The sequence below is a fragment of the Gavialis gangeticus genome, unplaced genomic scaffold, assembly GCF_001723915.1.
Source record: "Gavialis gangeticus isolate Ggan-Ray unplaced genomic scaffold, GavGan_comp1, whole genome shotgun sequence".
In the NCBI taxonomy this organism is placed as follows: Eukaryota; Metazoa; Chordata; order Crocodylia; family Gavialidae; genus Gavialis; species Gavialis gangeticus.
Genome location: NW_017728993.1, coordinates 32433550 through 32456617, shown reverse-complemented (window position 1 = coordinate 32456617; position 23068 = coordinate 32433550). Strand labels below are relative to the sequence as shown.

Below are 23068 nucleotides of genomic sequence, written 5' to 3'. Positions count from 1 at the left end.
GGCAGTAAGTAGGGATGTGGGGATGAGGTTGGGCTGTGGGGCTGATCAGAGCCAGCAGGGGGGTGGGGAAGTTGAGGTGTTCACACTAATGTGTAGCCTAGAGTGGCTACTCATTAGTATAATACAAGCTGGATAACACAGATCAGATATAAACCTAGACTGGAGTGGCATAACTTTAAGTCACCTAAAAAGTGCTTAAAACTTTAACTCAGGTGTTAACGTGTGGACAATTCAGGGGTTAAGAGCTCCAGGGGCTGCTGAAAATTAATGTGTAATAAGGGTCTTACTGTGAGAACACAGGAAAGGAATTTTACCCTTAATTATATCAATGCAAAGTATTTACGCGCTGTTTGCATGAACTGATATTTACCTGCTTCTTATCAGATTATTTCCTAAAGAAGACTCCAGTACTATTAGCTTGGGAAGTGCTTATTTTTTAATGAGGTCAGCATGTTCATTTCATTTATTTGTCCTGATTAATGCTTAGGACCACGCCTTTAACTGGAAGGACCAAAACTAGTATTGCTCAGTGTTAGCTTGCAAGAATGTACAAACAAGTGTTGCTTAACAACAGATACCACAGGTGGACAAAGGCATTTGGCAATGATCACTGAAAGCAAAAAGCTTTGTGTGTTGAAATGCTGCAATATTCTTAATGTTTGTAAATATTCTTTTTATTACATGGTATGAGCAAAAATTAATGCGATCTGTATTGTATCCATTCACTTCTTCACTGCATGCTGCAGAGTATACCTAGCGCTGTACATTTAAATCTGAAAAAAACATTGCTATAGAAAAAGCTTTGGATTGCAAATTTGCTCTCATTTTATGCATGTAACCCCCAATTACAACAAATCATGGGGAAAAAGTAGTAGTGGAATTGCTGGCATGCACATTCCAAATTTCAGGATGGGTATTGGGACAGAGGGTGCTCAGCTGAACAATTTCCCTCCATGGCTGGCTGGCAGAGTGTTGCCTTGGAGATAATGCAATGAGATAAATTCATTATTGGCCAGTAGTAACTAGAGTAAAAGAGAGCCATCAACCTGATGCTCTGACTTCATAGCATGGAGAATGGGGGGAAAAAAGCCATAAGCCCCTTTTTCCTGCTCAGGTGTCACTTTATACTGGCATAATAGAAACTATTTTATAATTTGGGGCTGAATAACACCAATATTTCCTCACTTATGTAGAGCACCTTTCCTCTTTCAGGCCAGTTACAGACATTACACTTCTACTGGTATAAGTGAATGGAAACCGGTTTATATCTATAACAGAAGTTTGGCATGCATAGACTGGTTTTAAAATGGTGGAACCAGGTCCAAGATTTGCATCCCGCAAGCAAAGGATGAAAGTGTGATCTGTTCGCTACCCATCTAAACTATGTTGCTTACAGAAAACTGTGCAGCTTAGATTGATTCTTCCTTGGGCTTTTTGAATGTCTATACCTAGCCTCAGGGGCCAAAGAGCTTTTAACTCTTTAATCACATGCATTACATATTTACAAAACTGTGTTTTAAATTCATATTGCTTATAGGCCAGACTCACTAGAACAACTGCAATGTTATGTAAACAGCTCCCTGTGCCAGCTTTACAGCTTATTTTCTAATTGGCCCTAGAAAGGGCAAACATTGCTACTCTTAGTTGAGTCACTTGCCAGTGTGGTTGAAGTGGCTGCAATATTTTTTCTGGTTGACAGAAACACTTCTCCCCATTTGCCCTGGTCACATCCCTTCTTGGCCAATACCCCCTCTCCTTGTCCTCGGTGGCCTCCCAAATTAAAGGATTTCACAGCCATTTTCTCCTACTCCATGACCCATTCTCTGAAGCAGAGACTCTGCGCCAGATTCTGATCTTAGTTAAGATGGGCAAACTCTGAATAACTACGCTGAAACTGCTATCAGGATTACTCCATTTAGCCTCCTTTTAACAAGAGCAGAATCCAGCCCCTCAGTAGAAGCCAGGATAAATCCCGGCTGCATTTGACCCATTATCATGGATTTATTTTGAGTTAGCCTTTTTGGTTTTAATTGTTGCCCCATCAGCCTGACAAGACGTGGTAAGTAAAGTCGTTTTTCTACTCCTCCGTCTCGAGGAATGTTGTTGCTGCCTGTCTCACGCCGATGCTTCTTAAAGAGACAGCCTCCTTTACATGCTTTGCCTGTTGGTAAACTCCACAATGAATGCAGAGTCATGGCAAAAGCAATCACAAGTGACAGTGACTGAACTGTATAAACATGTTGACAACTGATTAAGCAAAAATAAAGCAAGAATCAAATAGCTCTTCTGCATCGTTCCTAATTTACATAACCAAAAAAGGTGGCAAGGCTCCAGCCACTATTTATTCTCCAGAGCAGCTGAATAATTTAGTTTTATGTGCTCCTTCACTGCCTGGAATTTCAAAATTCTTCGGAGTACAAAGGAATGGCAAAGATTCTTTCAGTCCATTCCCCGACTCTCCAAATCCTCCCACTGTTGTTACAAACAGGCTGCTCATGTGGCAGGGTTTTGTTTGAGCTGTTCCTTAGCTAATTCACATGAGTGCAAGTAGGCAAAAGGCCATAACAACAGGCAACCGATAGACCACATATTAAAGAATCCAAACAGGAAACAAATTGCAGTGCACCAACTGCGGCCAGCACTTGATCTATGAAATTACCTCAGCTAAAGGAAGAAGGCATCCCAAGGTGTAATAAAGCAAATACTGATGTCGCTTGCTAGACAAAACTCATTGAACTGTTAACCTTGAGCAAAAAGGTTACCGAGATTATCTAATTCTATGTTATGGTCTTGCAGAAGCATCTATAAACTTAAGGCAATAATTGTGCTCTGCTCCCATTTAAAAAAAAAAGGAGGGGGGTATTAAATCATTGTGCTTCTGCTATTTATATGGTACACTTAAAATACTTCCTCTGCAGTCTTTAGTACCCTGTATTCCCTAGTCATATCTGAGCAGGTCCTGCCCCCACAAGGAGTTTTACCTGAATAAGGATCTGCCTCTTTTAAAGCTGGCACTTGAGCAGAGCAGTCTATTACATTTCTTGACATGCCATTCCCATACCAGAGCATTTGGAAATGATACACTCCTTTACATTAACATATTTTAGGGGATTATTTTAGTGGGTTAGCAACACCCCAAACAACAACAAACCAAAAAAGAAAATATTGCCACATAATCATAATTACAAAGAAGACTTTGCACAAGGCTTGTCTTATTATGTACTAGCTATAAAGATTTGCTCACGGTTAGGTCATGGCTACATCAGGTTTAGTTTGTTTGAAATTGGCATTTGAACTCAGTTTACACATAAGTGCTAAGCTTGCTTTGAATTTTTTTTCCCCAGATCATTTTGGTCCTGTTTATGCTGTTGAGCCAAACTATGCTTTAAAATGTTTTGAACTGGAAGCACAGTTCAAAGCCCAATGTAGACTGACTTATTATTATGCCCCTGTCAGTTTGTGAAATACTCCCAGCACTGCTGGCAAACATGAAACACATGTAAACAGGCTGCTGGCATTTTTCTGCAGTGTTGCCAGTGCAACAGCAGAACTTCACAAAAATTCAAGTAGAGGCAGTGCCCCAGGGATATCCTACCCTTACTATCCAGAGTTCAGTGGAAAGAGTATACTTGCATTTAACAGTTAGGGGATCTTTGCACACATCAGGGGCTCTTGTGTTTGAGGCAATAGCACAACTGGGGGGGGGGTAGTCAGAGCATCAGACCCGAACACTGGCTTCTGGGGGAGGGGGGCACAGAAATAGCTGCCGCTGATGCCCCTTGCACCCCCTCTTCTCAGGGTGCAGAGCTGCCCTGCTGTCTCTGATCTGAGGATGGGCAAGAAAAAGGAGCTCAAGTGAGAAATTGGCTCTTTGAAGATATTCAGGAACTGGGTTGAACTGACACGCTGCTTCTTATGGTAAAGTTCCATTTTTGGGGTTTTTTTTTAAATATCTGTAAGCAGCCTAGTTTCCATCTGTGAGGAAAAGCAAGCAAAGCATATAGTTTTTCATAGCTACTAACCTGGAACAGACACTGCATAGCAATCTTTTGCGGAAAACTCTTCTCAAATTTTGAGGACCAACTTCAAGGGCTTCAGGAAAAGATTTCCCCATTGCTACTGCACTGAATCCAAATTCTGAAGCCTAGTAGCTAATCTCTTGGCTACAACTGGGAGATTTGGCCTCAGTCAGGGTTTCTAGCTTGGTATTTTGGTTAGACTGCTAGAAAAAAATGAAAGCCAGATCGTGCCACATTTTGATGTACCATGAAATGTACATGACTTCTTTTTGCTTAAAACTAATTTAGATGATCTCTACCTCAACTGTGAGAGGGAAAGACCGGGATGCCTTCCAAAATAATTTAAAACTATGGTTTATTAAATATGTTAATCTCTCTCTCTCTCCCCCCCCCTTTAAGTCAGGTAGGTTTAACACATGGCAATAACACCTAATGAATTCTTATTCTGAGATTTCATGGATACATGCACATACTCAGGTCTGATTACCTATGCTGACACCTTAGTTTATACACTTAATTAACATAAAATCTTTGCAGCCCTAGTTCCTTTATTTCTTATCTCCATTATCCAAACGTGGAAGGGAAGCTAATAGCAGATGTCTAACAGCCAAATGAGTATGACCAATATAAATGATTAGAAGATTTTTCTTTTCTTTTAGAGAGAGAAATGCTAGAGGATAATGAATGCAGATTTTATAAAGAAAAATTCAGTGGTCAGGGAAAGCCATTGTATTTGCCTGTATTAATATGTCTTTGAAAAAAAAGTGGGTGTCTAACTGGGATTGGAAACACCAAATTTATAACACCCCTTGCTTATGAAGAATTTTCTGATCTACAAAATTAAATGATAGCAAATTCAAGAACCTCCTAAACATACACATTCAGCTTTGATTATGTGGTCAAAAAACACCTAACCCATTGCTGGATCTTTCTTTGGCTGAAGGGGATATATGATCTATAACTTAATTTGTTGTGGCTTGACATATCACACAGATGAATACTCTGATCTGCATTAGCTAACCCTGGAACACATTACTGCAAGTTACTGCTGACTTTGATATGGTGTCTTTATATCTTCACCAAAGCTAGCACTGGCTTGCTGCTATTCATAGAATGCCCTTGGATAATATGATAGATTGTACAAGAATTCAACCTCTAATAATTTTGGAGGCAGTAATAACAAAAGACAACTCTCCAGAACCTGGACTAATAACGGTAATTTTTTTTTACTAGTATTTAATGTTCATTTGCTTGTTTCTAGAACGACCACAGAATAAATCATAGAACTGCGTGCAAATGTTATACAGAGTAGTTAACCATGGGTCAGTTAAAAAAAGCTGCATATGAAGACTCCTTGGTATCAGCTAATTTTTTTGTACGGAAATAAAAGATATACTACCAGGCCAGTTCAATGCGAGTCAATAGGTACCAAAATACAGGGTCTGATTTGCTGTTTCCTTGAACCTAGGCATTTACATATGTACAAAGTGAACCTGAAAGGCAAAGCACAGAGATACCCTTAGAGCTTCTGTATTCTTGGCCTTCCTATAAACTGTCTCAGCCCACATTAGAATGGTTCCTGAGACTTGTGTTAGAAATACTTCCTTCATCTACCTATGAGCCGTTCCTCAGATCCAGAATAACCATAATGCAGCCAGCCACACTTCCACAACACACCCAAATCTGGGTTCTGTGATGGAGGAGATAACAGGATTGCCCTGATAACATCACTGGGGAACACTCCCTGAGCAAAGAAGTTGCCAGAAACTATTTTATCCTTAGCATGACTCCTTTATATCAGAAGAGAAAATACAGGGAATAGCAGATTCGGGACCTTCTATCCTAATGTGTGCTCATTTTGCAGAGAAGAAAGTATCTACACAAAGTGCAAGGCAGGAGAGAATCAGCTCCATAATGCTTAAGATGCACTGTGACTTTAATATAGACAGGAGTATCTTCATGTATTGGGGAGAATATCATGTACAAAATTAAACTTAACCCCTCCAGTCCTCTGGGTTCATGGATATAAGTACAATAGCAAACAAAACACAGGCCAGTGCTGTGTTTCTTGTGATCTGCAAGATGAGGTGTTTTAGCCCCAATCCATAGTCTTGAGAGACTGTGGCTTTACCCACATTCAAAAGAAGCAGATTCACAACAGAATTAACAGTACAAAGAAACAATCAGTAAATATGTTTTTCTTCCACATATCTCAAAGGAGAAACACAACAAGGTGCAGCAGACAGATTTCTATCATTTTTGGAAAACAACTGTTATTTTTCAAGTAAGTTTTCTCCTTCTCTTTTGGAAATAAATTTTTGCAGTGCAAGGACAGAAGGCCAAATCCTGCTCCTCAGGCACACATAAGTGGTTGGTAATGAAGCACTGGACTGTGTGTCAAGAAACCTGGCTTTGCTACTGACTTTGCATAAGGCACTTGAGTGCTCTGTTCCTGTTCCTCAGTGTCCCTGGCTCTAAAATGGAGAGAGGTTTATAACATGCTTTGAGATCTAGCGGTACAAAGTGCTCTTCAAAAACCACATATCAGATGGCTATCAGTGGGACCTCTATTGTCAGCGAGGAAGGTAGGATGAAGAACTATAACATAAGGTTTAAGCTGAAGAACTGTAAGATAAGGTTTGAAAATGAGAAAATTGTCTGTTAATTTGAAAACAGCCACTGAGTGCCTTAAAAAGCTGAAAAAAAACACAGAGGCCAACCTTGACTTTGATACATGTGTGGTATTACAGTCCCTTGTTAGATAGCACTTTCTAATGTTAAGAGCCTGTTGGCTAACTTATGTTTCCTCTGGGTGCATTCCTATATTCTTCTGCTTTTTGGGAGGCACGCTTTTGTTACTGTTTGATATAATCATCCCACATCTTGTAATCATTAATGCACTCAGGGGAAAAAGGAGGGGGGCAAGGGACATGGTTTCAAAGGATGTTTCTGCCCAATTCATTCTGGCTTAATTTCCAGACCAAAATAGAGTTATAGGAATGTCCTTCCTCAGCCATCCATCATGTGCTCCCCAATATTGAGCTAAAATACTAAGGAGCAATAATACAGCTTTGGTTAGATTAACAAAATTATTTTGTTGATCACTGCTCCGCTGCTTTAGTTTGGCATTTGAAACTTTCCTAGTTGTCATTGTTGATTCCATTTGATGGACACCATTCGGTAACATTTTGCTTTTGTTTCCTTCAGTATTGTTTTGGAAAAACTCCAGATAATTCTGAAGTATAATTTCAGACCTAGATGGTAAAGGTGAGGACAAACGTGACTTCACTGTGGTAGCCAAGGGCTGAGAAAAGAATATGCCTATGTCATCTTCAACCAATATAATAGATAAATATTGTGATTGGTCGAAATAGGTGTCCAAATGCTGGATGACCAAAGAGAAGTAGACAGCCACCAGCAGAAATAGGACTCTGGACTAGATGGACACTGCTTTAACTTAGTCTGGAGGGAAAGTTTTGGCCCAGTATGCTGGGTCCCTGTTCTCTCCTCCCCTCCAACCCTTTACTGACACAGCTATCCTTGGATTTGGTTGCATACCATATGTGAGGCCAACAAAAATATCTCAGCAGCAAATCCACAGAAATTATTTTTAAAGAATTCTACATATTTTTGGACGAAAATTGATGCACTGTAAAAGTCTGGCATTCAACATGTTGGAATGGCCCTTTGCATATTTGTTTGCTAATAAGCCAGCTTGGGTTTTTTTTTTTTAGTTGTATGCTATGTTTACCCTCGTACACCAAATGTGATCAATAAATAAACCAAGGGGAAATATTACAGCCCCTTAAATTAAAACAAAAGGATTTTCCTAATTGTTAGTAGATCATGCATCTCATAATAAGAAAAAGACAACAAGATTTAAAATAAGTCCATTAGGAATATGCTGTTACTACGAAAGATTTTATTTCCCTTTGCATTTTATTGTTTGAGGCGATTTACAAGCAATTGGGAATGCTTAGGTTTAACTCCACCAGGCCTTTGAAATGATACTTCTACAAAATTCTCATGAACAATGTTGGGTATTTTCCCAACAAGGAAGACCTAACATTTCTGATAAAGATTGCAGCAATTACAAACACAACAGGTTTACATTTTTCTGAATGTGATCTGAATGCTTGCTAATCTGTGGAAACTGCCTCTCCCTTTATTTTTTGTGCCTTATGCCAGAGCGACACACTAAAGAAACCAACTGGGAATGGAATCATACTTAAACAGAGTGAAACAGAAACCAGCTCCTTTCTGCATTTGCATTTCTACCTGTTAGAGCCCCTCCCTGTCTGATACTCACTGGCAGCATTGCCTTGAACTACAGGCATTTGCTGAAAGCTAGACAGCTGCCCAACCCCCATATTCTCTTTTTCCCCCTCTGCTGTTACATTACACCTTCTATCTGCAAATCATCAAGTTTTCTTGGACATGTGATAAGATTTGTGCCAGACTGTGTTTCTTGGCTTTAATGGTTAGTTCACTTTCCAGAGTACACATGCTGCTTTAGACATACTTTTATTACTGACATCATGAGAATACATCCCTGCTATGTTTAAATTTGGGTGTTCACCCTTACATGAAAACAATGAGATTAAGTTGTGCAAGAATCTGAGAGAGAGAGAGAATAAAGAGTTTCTATCTGCTTGCACTGTTTCCCCCTTTTCCTGATATGCAGGGTAACGATTTGGAACGGTGGGCAGCCTCCAGCCATGAGAACGTTCCACAAATCTGAGTTTTTATGTGTTTGAATCAGGTCTCCTTTCTCTGTCCCTAATGCGATCATTTTTACTTTACTCCTATACTTACTGGCTGTCAGTATTTTAGTGAGGGGATAAATGTGGAGAAGAGAACACGGGTTTGCTTGATTCTCAATCAGACATGCTGGTAGACAAGTCTCTTGGAAGTAACTTACTAATATTAAGACCAATTCATGCAAGTTCTTGTCAGGATTTCTCTCATCAGGAACAAATAACATACATCCAAATGTCAAACAAGCAAGCAATAGGGTGGTTTATATTAATCAAAGCCCATTTAAAACTACTTATAGCTGCTCCCTAGGATTTTTTTCCCCTCTGTGAGTGTTTTGCAACATAGTAGGAAACAGTAATATCTCATAGAAATCCATATTCTGGGGAGTGAGTCCAAAGAAGAACGCTGGAGTTCAGAGAGAAGAGCCTGGTGTTCTCAATGAACCATACAGTAAGGTTTATTTAGTTTTTTTCCATTCAACGCCAGAATGTTTCTGAAGCTCCCACTCCACTTGCCTAAACTGACAAACCTAAACTAGAACTAAGTCCAAGAATCAGCCTTTTATATTTTATTCTGGAGGTTGCAGACCAGGGAGCCTTGAACTGATGTATGGGTTCAAGATGGATCAATAAGTGGGGGGCATAACTTCTACAAGAGAAGGCTATCATTTCCTTCTCTCAGTGCATTGCAACTGTTAGTGGATATCTTTTTCATAATCTCCTTTGTTAAGCTACTCAAGAAGTATGTTATAGGCACAAGTAATCAAATTGTTTGTGTGAATGTTGGAAGATACACTTCCAATCATCTATAGCCCTTACTTTATTTGCCCTTCCAGACTTGTGCTTGCACAACTGTACTGGAATCCTAGATGAAAAATTCCTGTTCGTGGAATTCCCAATGCTCTCTATTTCCATGTAGGTCAGAAAGACCATGAAAGCAGATTTTATGTTGACATCTTTACACTTTTATTTCTGGTTGTTTATAGAGACAACAACAGCCAATAGTGTATAAAAAGAAAAGAGAGAATATTTAAAAAGGGAAACATTGTCCTTAAACATCAAGTACAGTTGTGTTGGAGTTCTGGGTTAAATCACAGATTTGTTCTTCTTTACAGGAATTTTCACATCATCTCTACTTTTGACTTTCATTTTATGGGAACTGCCTTGTCTGTTTAATATTTGACTCCCCAAACTCTCCCAAAGGTTCTGTACAGTACATCTGTTTGTTTTCATAATGTTGAGAAACCAAAAAATCTCTAGGGCAATATACAGTGAAAAAGAGAAAAGAGTGATGAAAATAATTGATTTTACACAATACACACATACACATAAATAATAGAGGCATGCATATACTCATGCATATATCAAAAATAGTTATTTCTGTATAGAAATCCAATTATGTCTATTAATAAATATATCCAGTATAGTAAATGTTACAACATAGGCATTTATACACATTCATTGGGAGTGTGTGTGTTTGTGTGGGGGAGAGTCTTGTGCATCAGCGTCTCCACACTTAAAAATGGCAGTAGGGGCGCTTTATCTAAAGCTCATGAGCTTTAGATAAAGTTCCCCCACCACCATTTGTAAGCACGGGGATGCTGATACACGAGATACTGGAGGCTGCTGGAACACAGCAATTACCACGCGCCAGGAGACTTGATTAATCAAGTAATTACAGCGTATTGGAGCAGACTTACCGCTCAGGTATAGGCCCCCCAAATATAATAGATACATTCCAACCCTATGGATTTCCCTACTTAGTGGGTGCATCAACATGTGCAATTAATTTGAGGCAATAAACTCCAGAGCAGTTTGAGACAGAGTAAACTACTCCTGGGTATAGCATCTACATGTGTGCCCGGGACAGCAGCAATTTGAGCCAGGATGAAGCAGATTTGAACAAGGGCTGGAGGCCCGGGGGGTCAGCACCATGCTCTGGGAGGTGGCGCTAGATTGCTGAGGGGCTGGCTGGGGCATGAGGGTGCTGAAAGTGCAAAACTGTGTGACTAGATGGCAGGCAGCAGTCTGGCTCCCTGCTGGCTGGGCTGGCTGAGTGCAGTTTATGTCCGTGGTCATCATTATTTCTGTGCTTTTCCTTTCTTGTAACATAAGATTTCTAATGGCAGCAGGGAAAATAAACAGCTGGAGTCCCACTTGGAAAATTTCACAAAGTTGAAATTTACTCCCATTTCCTGATGTTATCAGACAGCCAAACAAACAGAAAACAGCATGTGATCTTATGGATTTCACATTCAATCAATACATGATCACAAGTAGAGACATGATAATAATTTGTCAGACATCGTAAGAGGAACCATAAGAAACATCTCAGTGAAGTGTTCAAACCTTTGAGAAGCTTATCTAGGGTGGATAAATCTGGATAATTCTTTTAACCTAAACTTGGTGATACTCAGCTTCACATAAAATGTAGCTATCATTCTGTGCAAGCAAAAATTAACTTCTTAAATCTCTGAAATCCCAGACCCTCCACAGGGTCTTAAGGACCCTGTATGGTTCCATTCATACTTGTATTACAAAGTGGAAATGCAGAACTAATTAAAAAAAAATAAAAATCAAACAAGGTGATGCTATCTCTTCCCCACTAGATTTGAACAACCAGGCCCTACTACAGATCCACATAATATTGCTTAGCAAGGTTTCTCAAATAACGGGTTCCTTCAGCCAGGGTAGAATAAGTCTTCTGTTGCAAATTTGCATCTTGCTTATTTAATGGAGGTTGCTAAACCCAAATATGGCACTTTTCAGAACGTGGGATTAGTTCTGAAATACCACTCTAATGTAGATAATTCTTTCTGTCTCCTTGAGGGTTTATCTGCCAAGCTAGATACTTTGTTAGCATTAAGTTGGTCTTCCGGCATTTGTGAGTGGAAGTTGGTGAAAATAGATGAGTCTTATGTGCAGAAGAACCCTAGGGGTGAAAAGTATTATTGGATAGCAGATGAAAACTCAATTATATTCAGACCCAATCATTTTAGGTCTAGCTAAAGAAAACACAGAGCCAAACATATGAATCCCACTTGTCTAGAACAATCTTTGGTCTCAAATCAAAAGCCCTATACTCACTCAGCCATCTTCTCAGCACCTTTATTTGTACTGCCAGGCCTCAAAAATCAAAACCATAGATGTAGGCTCAAGTCAGCATGAAGAAATTTCATTGATAAGTGGCTTAGTGCTATTGGCCAGAGCTTAGATTTTTATCTCCATCTTCTATAGAGCTAGATAGAAATTCACACTTTTCTCTAGTTGTACAGTTACTGTGCTGCCACTAAATCAAGCTTATTTCTTTGGTTCATTAAGTTATTGGGTAAAATTAACTATAATTTATACACAGAAATATTCAGACTGGTTTGTTTACCTTTGGGTTAACTATAGGGTATGAAGAGTGGTTATTTTCTTATGAAGTGGGCTAAAGGATTTTGCAATGAGTGGCTATGTGTTATGGTGTTATACAAACCCACCATGTTTTTCTCTTTAAAAAGTAAAACACAATCAAAAGTAGCGTGTGTGTGTGTGCATGCTTCCTGTAGTTAGCAGGCCTACATCCACAAAAGACAGTTACATAAACACAGAACAGCATCACACATTACTTACCTCATTTTAACTGGCAAGTCTTGTATATTTCCCCCCCAATTTTAATATGAAATCTACTTTGTACATAGCTGAAGACTGGTTTACAGTGGTGCTATTCAGTTTTTGAAATCAATGATAGGATATGACTAATTTAAAGTTAAAAAGAATTGCAACAGCTTATTTGTTTTCCTTGAAATTTGAATACTTGTTTTAGAAAGTCACTGAAATAGTTCACAATACTGCACTGTAGTTTTCTAAAAAAAATCCCCAAAAAACATTTGACAGATGGCATACGTGTAGTTTTTTTTCTACATATTTCATATAGAAAATACTTTTCTAGCCATTTAAGGAACTATTGGCAAGATTTTTTTTTTAGTTGTAGCAATTTATTATTTTATATTTCAGGGCTGTCCAACTTCTAAACAAGCAGGGGCTGCAAGCTGCAGAGCCTGTATCAGTGGGGGCCTCATTAGTATGAGCCATGGGTCCCCAGGCCAAAAATCCTCTCTATGTTACACCATGTGTGTGGTCACTGTCCCTGTATTGTACATGCTAGCAGCCACTTCGCTACATGTACTGGTGTCTCTTTGCCCCCGACATTACGTTGTGTGTCAGCAGCTACTGCACTGGGCATGCAGGTGACCTTCCCCTTCACTGTACATGTGGGTCACGCCACCTTGGCTCCCCAGTTGTGGGCTTGGCCATGGGCTTTCTCAGTGTTACAGATTGCAGCGCCTCAACCCTGGGCAGGAAAAGGAAGTACAACCAGGGAAGGAAGAGGGATCTCAAAGACTGCAGCTGCAGAAGCAGTGGATTGATGCAAGGAAACGGGTGGCTGGGTAGGAGCCTGGGGTCCACCATCTTAACAGACCTAAGAAACTATAAGATGTGGGCCTTGCTATTTGGAAAGCATCTGTTAACTTCTGGTACTTGTATGCAAAGCTGGCCTTGGCTAAGATTTTCAAAAACAGGAGCCTGAACTTGGGTTTGTAAATCAAAATTGGCTCAGCTAAACAAGTGGAAAGATTTACACATCCAGTGCTAAGCAATGATATTCCCAAGATTTCCAAAGAGGTTAATTAGAGCTTTAGTAATTAACACTTCTGAATACCTGGTCACCTGTTTAGGTCCCTTAGAAGAACTTTAGGAGCCAGACTTTAGGCATCCATTCTTTAAAACCATAGGGCAGAATTTAGACATGCTATGTATCAACAGCCTCGAAAATAAATCAATAGATTGCATAAAATATAGCAGCTCTGAAAACTGTGCTTCATCCTAGATTAGTTGGCACTGAGGGAGAGATCTTTTTCTATGTATTGGGCTTCTAAGTGTCTAAGTGCAATTCTTTTCTATAGTGCTCAAATCCCTGGAAAGCTTTTGACACAAACAATGGGTGGCTCCCTTCTTTCCATTTTGGTGATGGAGTTTTAAGGCTAAGATGAAGGCATTTTATGGAAGTAAGTACATTAATGGCTTTTCAGAGACTCCCAGAGGGTGGAAGAAGATTGCACTTAGACACCAAACTAATACTTAAATACCTGATACATAGAAAGGATATAGCCCTAAGTCTCTTTAAAATTAATGGACACTTTTGAGATTTTTTGCCTTCTGTTTAGGCTCTGATCCTGCTCTCCATTAAGTCAGTGAAAGTTTTGTCCTTGGCTTCAGTAGAAATAACTTTGGCCCTTACTAGCCCTACAAAACTGATCGGGGATCTGAATCCTTGGAGAACTTTTCTAATTTTATTGATTTATGGACACAGATCCACGCTTTTTGCCTCAGTCTTGTATAAAAAGGTGTATTATGTAGATACTGGGATGACTGACACCCTATAAATATCAGAGATTGGATAGAAAGTAGATAAGACAGAATGCGTAAGTGGCATTCTGTTCTTGAGAAATACAAGATGACCTAGTTTTCAGGCAATTGACTGATGCATAAAACACAGGGCATTTCAAACACAGCCTAAAAATAAGGCTGAAAATCTTGCAAGAAGAGTCTTTCATAGAAGAATTATGGAGATTTCATGATCTGGCCAGATTATGTTACCATTTTAGATCACCATATATAGCATCACTTTGCATCCATAAAGCATGACACGGGTATAAAATATATTATTTATCATCTCCAGGTGAAAAATACTACAAAAGAGAAGAGGGGTAAGCCTTTTTAAAAAAAAATAAAATGTTTAGTTGAACATTTCAAATTGTATGAGAAAAATTCATTTCAGGCATGAGGCAAGGTTTTCCAACCTGTTTTATCCATCTTTATTGAAGACTAAGATACTCATATAATAGGAACACAACACAGTGCCATCTTGTGCATACTCCATTAAACTACAAGGAAATGCAGGGTCAGGAGGAAATAGGTTAAAGATATATGGAGATTAGATTGTGTCAAAGTAGTACATTGTATTTAGTTTAATTTATTGTCAGTAGTGTAATCAGTGGGCAAAAGGGGCACCCACCCTGAGCATCAGGCTAGGAGGGGCACTGGAATTGCCCTCCACCCCTGCAGAGTCTGCACCCAGGTAGCATAAATTCATAGATTTGTAGTTGTTAGGGGCTGGAAGGGATCTTGCAAGGTCATTGGATCCAGCCCCCTGCACAAGGCAGGAAAGACAACTGAGGTCAGGTGACCCCAGCTAGGTGACCGTTCAGTCTCCTCTTGAAGATTTCTAGCGTAGGTGATTGCACCACCTCTGGAGGGAGCAAGAGCAGCCCTGCAGCTGACCCATGCTGGGAACTCCAAAGCAGTCCCTGTCTGCTTCTGCTGCTGCTTTAAGAGCAAGTGCTGGGATTGACAGAGCATGAGGTGGTGGAACCCGCAGCTCAGCCAGGGATTGTTTAGGAGATCCCAGCATGGGTAAGACTGTTGCCTCTGCTCTCTGAACTTATGCAGGCACCTTGCTCTTAGAAGTGGTCCTGCCCTCCTGCCCCTGCTCTCCTGGGCTAGGGACAGAAATTACACAAACTGGTATTGGTGATCAGAAACTAGTTCAAATATGTAACACAACAGAAATTCAGTGCACATCACCTGCTTTTAAAATGGCTGAAACCAATTTAATAAACCTGGATGGATATCAGATGTAACTGATTTAAAGTCAATCCGTTTATTAAACTTCTGTCCCAGATCCCTTCCAGATTCAAGTTAACTCACAGTCCCCCAAATACCCCAGGATTTATTGCATCTCCTCCACAGCACCCCCCCCTCCCCGGTGGGTAGAGTAGCTTTGGCCCAAACTGTCTGCTCTAGCTGATCAGGGAGGCATGGTCTAGTGCACCCTGGCTTCTGGCCTGGGCCACTGCATGCATGTGGCTGCATTTCCAGAATCAAAAGTGAATGTCTGTTCAGTTGCTTATCAGTTCAATCGGCGCAGTTTAGACTAATCTGTGAAGATTGAAATCAATTTAGCCGCATGCTTTTTGACTTCCTGTACTTAGCCCTGCAGGGTTTGTCCAGGGCTCCAATTCTGCTTGTTGTGCCTCTGTTCATTGTGTTATTGATGTAATAGTTAAATAAGCATTTCATTGCAACCCAGGACACCTTACTTACCTAAGAATACTATTTAAAAAAAACCCTCTTTTTTAATCCCCCCACCACTTTGAATAAATTCCATTCTTAGCAAAATCAAAGCAAATAAAGGAAGTTTTAAGACCTTTATCTACAATCTGAAAATTGTGAGACAGGTTTCAAGGGTGGGGCAGAGCAGGGGCAGCAGTTGTACCCATGCTGGGAACTCCCAACATGCTTAACTTTAAAGATCACAGTGTCAATGGGACTTCACCAATACAGATCAAGATCCTATTTTATAAAACTGTATAGATTTTACATGTAAATACTTAGCTTCTTATGCAACATTTCATAAAACTTTTTATACAGTAGTGGCTGTTGTAGATTTGGACATAGGCCATGCATGAGAGATTAGAGCCGGTTAATTTTTAATTCCCTTTATGTTGCTTTAAATATTTTTCCTGAATTTCTATTTTATTGTTTTCTAACCTAGTGCCAGAATTAGCTCAGCGAACAGAATACTGGAACATTGTGACAGTCAATTTAGTTTTAAAGAAAGTGACTTTACATTTAAAAACACAAACAAAATACAATTTGAAGGCAGAGCACAGGGAGCAAAAAACATAGTTAATAAAAGACAATAGCCTTGTAAGATCTGCAAAGACTTCCATAAAATGGGTAGTGTCATTTAGAATCGTTCAAAGACTTCTGTCTAGCAACATTGTTGAAAAGATCAATCTTAAACAGCTCCAGTTGCAAACTACAGATCAACATTTTCCAAGAAAACATATATTTTAACTTGTTATCTATCAAGGCTTCAACAACTAGGTATATAATTTGAAAAAGAAAACATGTTCTGTCATCAAATGTAAGTTACAAACACAATAAAATTTTTATGTGAAAATGATAGCAGTAACTTCAGGTTTTTTGGCATTCAATATTGCTTTAATGTATGGTTTTCCTATTTGGCTCTGTCTCACAGAAAATAGACAAAGGTATTACCCCAGATAAAATTAAGGTTATTTTTCTTTAATAGTGATCATAGGGCTATTTGCAGAAGGGCACAAAAATAACTGGACAAAACCCCGATTTAATAGTTTTTGCCTTCATAAAATTGAATATTATTTCTATTAAATCCTGGTAAGATGCCAAAGGACAATTTCCACTACCCCAAATTGTGCTCCATGAAAAAAAATTAAAAATCAATTAAAGTCATATATTTTAGAAGAGCACATAAATATATGGAATTGTATTAAGTTTAAACCTTTTTTGTTGTTTCTGGCAGTCCTCCTTCAAATTGTGTCTAAATCACTTTGTTTTACTGCAAAATCAAGGAAGCTATGTATTTTCTTTTCTTGGCAGGTGAAGGTATAACTAATAGAGAGAGGAACTTCTTGGTAGCACATGGGGTATAGCAGAAGCTGAGTAACCAATGACATCACCCCATCATGAAGAATTGTCAAGGCCTTTCCACAGGCTCTGGAAATCAGAACAAGCTGCTGTCCAGTTACCAATGCCCTAATATGAAAAACTTTGACGATCCTGGGAGGGAAGAGTGGAGGGAAGAAAAAGTAAAAGAAGAATATGCAATTCAAACATGAAATCTGACCTAGTTCTTTCTGTAAGATTATATACACTGCATGTAAATTATCATGCATCTCAGTGATGCTTTATTTTATTTAATATGGTTTTCATTTACACATTTTCTGGGACAATTTGTTTTCTTAATCTTTATAGGAAATAAAAATTGATTTAGGTTGGCTCTGCCCTTCTCTGGGAAAAAAAATGCTCAGAGCATATGGCCTTTCAGATGAACTAGTCACTTTAAAATAAGCTCATCTAGTCAACATGAGGAGAACTGTTAGAACATTAGTCCCAGAATAGCGATACATGTATTCTTTCAGACAGATGATACATTTGAATGCTTTGTCAGAAATTGGATTTCCTGTTTAATCCCAAATGGAAACACAATTTAGGTAATAGAATAATTTGCCAGCTTCAAAAACTGCTATATTTTACTTGAGAGGAGGCACGATATTTTGATTTCCCAGTATAGATGACCTTTATACAATCATACGACATAAATACAATAAAAATAGATTCACCTGAATACATTAATGCCTCCCTTTAAAGCATGCTATAACCTTTTATTTACCAAATAAATTGTAAAACTAAGTCAATGGCAATCAACATCTAAGTAAATAAATTATAATCTCAAAGTTGATTGTGAACTAAATACTATTGTTAATTTGAAGTATCTGGTACTTCATTGGAGGTTTGCCTTTTCTGTAGGGAATCCTAAATTTAGCATTTTATTCAGAAAGGAAAAAACAATGCAAACTGTGAACTTTTAACTGATATTTTTATACTATGGCTTTCAGCATTCCTAGAAAGATGCAGTGCAATTATTCTTGTTTTTAGCACATACAGCCAAGGCAAAAGACTAAATTTAATTTATTCTCTTACTGATTTTAGTCTGTGATCTCTCGCTGTACACAGTATATATATTCTGAAATGGCTGTATGTTAATTCTGGCAGAGAAGGATACACTATCATATTAGTTCCCCATCTGAAGTCAAGACCTGACTCTATATCACCGGCATTTTCCACATACACAGCCTTGACAATGTCAACCGTTATTCTGGTGACTACTGTGCTGAGTTGCAATAAAGTCATTTTTTTCAGATTATTCTATTCTGCCCTTAGGGGCAGTTATGCTGAAGAATGACCCTTCTCTTATACACTTGGATCAGGAAAACCACTACAAAGATTACAAATCTTGCCTAGCAATGGCAGTGCTGGGACTTGAAATGCTTCCTTCAAGGCAGCAGTCTAGTGTCCTAGTCTGTCAAACTGCTAACCTTGCTAGGCTTTTTTTTTTTTTTTTTTTTTTTTTTTTTTTTAATAATGTCCCCTTGTTGTCTGTGAAATTTTAATTCCTGTTCTAGAAAAGTTCACAAACACCTAAGAAATGTGAAGACCAACAACATGCTGCAAGGAGAAAAATTCTCATATGCTTCATCCTAAATCAGTTGGTTAGGTGGGGAGTTACTTACAATACAGATTATTTCAGAAGTCAGTGACACTGTTCGGCAGGGCATCATGAATAAGAAAATCTGCACCTGACCTGAGAAGCTAAAACACTGACTGCTGACAGACATTCATTTAAAGATATAATAGGATCTGATCCCCAGTCCCAACAATTGTTCCTCCTTTTGTGCCACATGTGTATGGCAGGATGCACAATTTTGGGAGCAGGGATGAGATCCTTATCACATCCTACTTGCTGGTGCAGGGGGAGCCTGGGATCATGATCCCAGGTTCCCCTTGCACTGACAAATAGAAAGCTGTGTGCCTGGCACACCTGTACATTCCTGGGGTAAGACTGCCAATGAACTGATTGGTGGTCCCAAGCCTGGGACCACACAGGAGTCTTGAAATGCTCTGGTGTCATCCTGCAGCTGGGACTGCCAGTCAGCAATCTCAGCCTCAGGACTACATTGGAGCTGGCAGAAGAATTTGGTCCACACTCCAGTGCAGTTCCCTGGCTGGGACCTCGCATAGCTCGTTGGCAGTCTCAGCCCTGGCACAGCACAAGAGAGAGTTCCACCATGTGATGAGAGGTCCCAGCACACTGACCTCACATTTAATGTAAGGTGTGCTGGAAACCAGCCACAAACTTATTACGCATATTTTGTGGAATAATTTGGTGGCTTATTCCCTATTCTATCACATCATTAATTGCACAAAACGCATGGCTGCATCACTATTTCAGACATGATTAACTGGTTAATCATATCCTAAGTATAACATCTGCCAGGGGCCACCAGTGCAGCAGGGTACTTAAGTGTGTGCATTACTTTAAGCATGCAAGCTCAGCAATGTTTTATGCGTTGGCTTCAGCAAGACTGCTCAGATCCTTAGTTACACACATGCCTGAGGACTTTGCTGAATGAGGACTAAGGGGCATAAGCTCTTTACCTCAACTCTTCACCCTCAAACTCAGGGAAGAGAATAAGTAATGTGCTTGCCAAGTGAATATTGGGTCTCCCTACCCTATGGCTAGCTATATAAAGGAGAACAGCTTACTACTGCTGCCAGCTTGTGGAGTGTCCTTTTAGCTCAAGGATAGAAGCTTGTGTTTTACAACTTCAACGTCTCAGGTTCAGACCCTTCTGAATACCAGTGATGAAAGCTATTGCAAGTGTTCTCTCGGGAATTCTGTGATAAGAAAGGCTCTTAACTCATCCTTTGCATGTTGCACCGTATTCATTCTTGTGATAGGAATAATCTGAACTAGGGAAGAGGCTGTTGCAAGGCACAGTACAGGCGCTATTAGCATTCCTTTTGTGCAGGTAGGACCCATAGTAATTTGGGGGCTGCTAAAGACCGTGTCAGATTTTGGCCGAAATTTGCTGTAGCTGGTTATTATTAATCATCATGCCAACATTTCATATTACAAAAGTTCTGGGCACTTTAAAAACATGTACAGTGTAGTTTTATGAGAAATATTGCTATGCTCACAGTCTAAGTGGCTTTTTATTGACATTTTTATGTTATTTATTCATTTTTCCTTGATGATGCAAGCCATAATTCTATCATTTGGTATTTTATGGACAACATACAGCACAATTTTTCCTTACAGAGAACTATTAACCCATTTATGCTAGTGGCTGGGAATCCTTAGTTCTAAACGTGGCTGGATTTAGATTCTCCAACTTCATGGCTTATTGCCAGGGAGATGCATTTGTTAAGCCTAAATGACAAAAAGTGCAGCATTAGGATCATCAAAGCTACTTCACTTCAAGAGTATCCTAACAACTGGATCAACCTTTCCAACACTAGATAAATGCAAATATTATCCAAAGCATTTTGGAGTTTTCAATTGTAAAGTATGCTCTATTTAAAAGGGATTAATTAAAAACCTTAATATTTTAGTAAAATATTGTTTAAACAATAGGAACATACATAACCATGGGCATGAAAACAGTAGCTTTTCATGTTTCAGTGGGTAAGACACACACTGCTGTGATGACAGACATGGCAGATATTTGTGCCCTATGGTGTAGAAAAATCAATTAAGGTCAGCTAGAGTCTAAATGATAAGACATCTGAAGTGTCTTGAATACTATATATAGCTAACGGGACTTTTTTGCTTGTAATTAATTGTGGACACCAAAAGTATGACTATATTTCACTCCCAAAGCAGACATCTAATTGAATCAAAAAGGGGGGTTGGCCCTTTAAAAATATGCTCCAATAACCTTAAATAAGAAAAGTCCGTGGTTTTTTATTAACATGCCAGTTCTAATGAAACCAAAGCTTTCAGCTGCCAAAAATCAGCATTTTTTTTCCATCCAGCCTCTTATTCCACCAAATATATTCAAGTTAACTAGTATATTAGTGATATTCAGATTGAAAAGAGAACTACACTAGTATCTAATGAGATTTATGTAATAGAAAAGCAAATTTACCACCACTTATCTGATTCAAAGAATGGATTCCCTAGAACCATTAACTGTATTTTGTCTAACAAATGTTGAGCCTATTTTAACTCTGTTGAAATATGTAGTGCATCTTTTTATTTCATTCTGGAGTTTTCAGGGTGCGATCTGTAAGTTTTTACTTAGGTAAACACTGGTAAGACCCTGATTCTGGCTGGCTCTCAAAAAAAGTACATAAAGCATATACCCACACATGAATGATTGGTTGGAGGGGGGGAGAGGAGAGAAGATACAAAATACTCTTCCCAATCATGGGTACCTCCCTATAAGACCTGGTCACAATTTTGATAAGGAATGTAATCAAAGTGCCTGACTAAAAGCCCTAGAAGCATCAGATTTAGGGGAGTGTGAGGGGATAGGAGCCTAGTCTAGGCCAACATACCCAGTAGCCTAGCAAATCTGGACAAAGTTGGAAAAGAAAAAAAATCACCTTTAAAACAAATTTCACTGTTGCTGTTTAAAATTGTTAAGATGCACTGGCCCCAGGATCCCAGCTGGAGTACTGGTCGATGCACCCAGTATTCCTTCTTATGTTTCTGTTTTAAACCCGTGTCTTTCTTCTCTGCAGTGTGAACAAGGATAACTGTGGCAGAGGCTGTCCATAAATAAAAGTAATACTCTGGGATCCTTAAACAGAAGTGCAATGTGCTTTCACAAATAATATATTCGGCCTCACAGATTCCCTGAAAGTGAATATCAAAGTGGTGCTAAGACAGATTCTGTGTGCGCTTGAAAAAAGGAGGCACATACATGTAATGACAGGTTTTGAAAATTTTGTCCTAAGTATCTTGTCTGAGGTCATACAGTGAAGCTAGCCAAGCTCGGCAGAGACTTCAGAGCTCCTGACTCTTCAATTCCTTGGTTTAATCATGAGGGGTGAAATGGTGATATTGATTTTGATGGGACTAGGATTCCATATAAGACCATTATCCTTTTCTCTGCTCACTTCACTAGAAAACAGCTTGTTGCTTTTTAATGCTGAGTGTCACAGCATCAGGACTTTACATATGCAACATATTTTGCTTTTCCCTCCTCAGTATCAAAATTCAGTCTTTGTTGAGTAGGTCTAATGGTTTAATTGTTACCGTGCTGTCATCTTTATCCTTTTTGTTTTGGATTCCCTTCCACCCTCGCCCCCCTTGAGCTATAATGTACATGTTCTACACTCATCAAATCATCATTGAGCTTCAAGCCATCTGGGAACCAGCCTTCTAGAAAAGCCAGTCAAATTTTTACAGCTCGAGATGCATACATGACAACCTATTTCAACAGCTGAAAATACTTTCATTTGCTTTTCATATTAGTCTCATTTGTATGTAAGTTTTCCACACACATTTTGCTGAACTCAATGGTGTGATGATCCCATTTATTTCAATAGTACTATGCATAGTAAAATTAATGCACAGAGAAGCCACAATACCTCCAGATCTGCTCACAAAAGAGAGCTCCAATCACACAAAAGTGCTCTGGTAAACATTTTATTTTTACTGTTTTATGCAGTATTACCACATATTATTCTCCCTCTACTACGTTCAACTGAAATTAGCAGTGCAAAACCCCCACTTATTCCAGGGAAGTTCACATAATGAAAATGACATGCCATAATATCATATGAAAAGATACAGCATAATAATAGTATATTTAATGATGCTTTGACTTTTTCCCCCCTGTATAATTGCAA

At 39.0% G+C, this 23068-nt stretch overlaps 1 protein-coding gene across 7 annotated transcripts in view; it reads right to left on the bottom strand.

Annotated features, from left to right (window-relative positions):
* ADGRL2 (adhesion G protein-coupled receptor L2) overlaps positions 1-23068 on the bottom strand; it is a 603135-nt gene that overhangs the window by 536053 nt on the left and 44014 nt on the right. The window lies entirely within an intron of this gene.